Raw genomic sequence first — 524 nt, forward strand, 5'->3', positions numbered from 1 at the left:
GGCCAAAGGTGATTTTTTTTTCTTCTTTTTTTTAAATCAGGAAGCTAGTTAGTGGCCCAGCTGAGAGCTGGAACATAGATGTTCTGGGTCCTCAAAAGTACTCTAATAAGAAGATGCTAACAGGAAATTTGTATAATGAGGTAGAGAGAAAAAGTCAGGTTACTAAAGACCTTGAATTTAAATATAGCTGAAAGCAGAGGGTAAGAATTCTGCAGAGGAATCTTCAACCAGTAATGTAAAGTCTCAACACTGGATCTTCAACCAGTAATGTAAAGTCTCAACACTGTAATGTTGGTTCTGGATGTTTTTTGTTTTTTAACTTCCTTCAACAAATATTTATTAAACATCTGCTTTGCACCAGCATGGAAATGGTTGGAAGGATCACTGAGATACCTGTCCAACCAGGAATTCAGTCTAATGGGAGAGATATGCAACCAGTTACCTACAGGGTGATTGGTGCCATAAGGGGTAAGTGCAACTACCGTGAAACACAAGGGAGGGGAGGAGATGGGGAGTCTGCCCTG

Source organism: Lontra canadensis, unplaced genomic scaffold (genome assembly GCF_010015895.1).
Source record: "Lontra canadensis isolate GAN:19392208 unplaced genomic scaffold, GSC_riverotter_1.0 scaffold36, whole genome shotgun sequence".
In the NCBI taxonomy this organism is placed as follows: Eukaryota; Metazoa; Chordata; class Mammalia; order Carnivora; family Mustelidae; genus Lontra; species Lontra canadensis.